A 1,119-nucleotide genomic window follows, 5' to 3' on the forward strand; every position below is an offset into this window, starting at 1 on the left:
GGAGACAGATAACATGAAAACACATGGATGTGCGTGGCAGTGCACTGTGTACACACACACACACACACACACACACGCATATAGGAGCATGGTCTATATACTCGGGAGAGTCGGGACACACACATTTGAGTACAACAATAATAGATTCCCATTGGTGAAGCCATAATTTCTCACTCAACTGTGCACATACAGTGCATGTAGTCACACATCTGCAAACACAGTAACACACAAGACTCACAAACACAGATGCGGGTGTCACACATCGCATCACACATACACTCTCTCTCACACACACACACACACACACACACACACACACACACACACACACACACACACACACACACACACACACACACTGCAGGACCACTTCAGGTTTCATCATCTTCTTTCCCTCTTTTTTTCCTCTCTTTCTCTTGAGATCTGGGGAGGGGGAGAAGGAGGTGTCTCATTCCCTCTCTTTTGTTGCTGCTGGGGGAGAGAGAGCACATATCCATACAGAACGCTCTCTCCAGCCCCATTCACACCCACACACAGTGCCCCCCCCCCCCCCCCCCCCCCACACACACACACACACACACACACACACATACACGCACGCACATACACACAAAGATACAACATCAAAGAGCCGACACCGCCGAAGGATTACTTCAGCCACACACTGGCTGCTCAATCCGGGTCTGTTTCTCTTGCAGAAAAACACCCCTCCTGACAGGCCACACTTGGTACAGTCCAAGCATTCCTGCCAAGTAGCTTTCACACATGGAGGGGAAGCTTGTCTCAAGCAATTGCTGACAAGCTACAAACAAGACAGCCTCCCTTTCTCTCTCTCTCTCCTCCCTGGCTCCCTCTACCCTCTCCCTCTCTCTCTCTCTCTCATAGCACCACCCTACAACCCACATCTCCAACCCATCCTCAGTCCGTAGACGGCCTACCCGACTTATACTTCTATTTACGGCCGTGTCGCTCATCGAACATAAGGCACAACTGATTTCAATTGAAACGCGTGACGCACCGTGTCACGTTTTTCCAGTTGAATATTCAGTTATTGTCGTCGAGCGACACGGTCGTACTTGGAAGTCTAGATTAGGCATTACCCTTTCCACCCTCTGTACC

Source organism: Protomyctophum parallelum, assembly GCF_964188405.1.
Source record: "Protomyctophum parallelum genome assembly, chromosome: 11".
NCBI classification, from domain to species: Eukaryota; Metazoa; Chordata; class Actinopteri; order Myctophiformes; family Myctophidae; genus Protomyctophum; species Protomyctophum parallelum.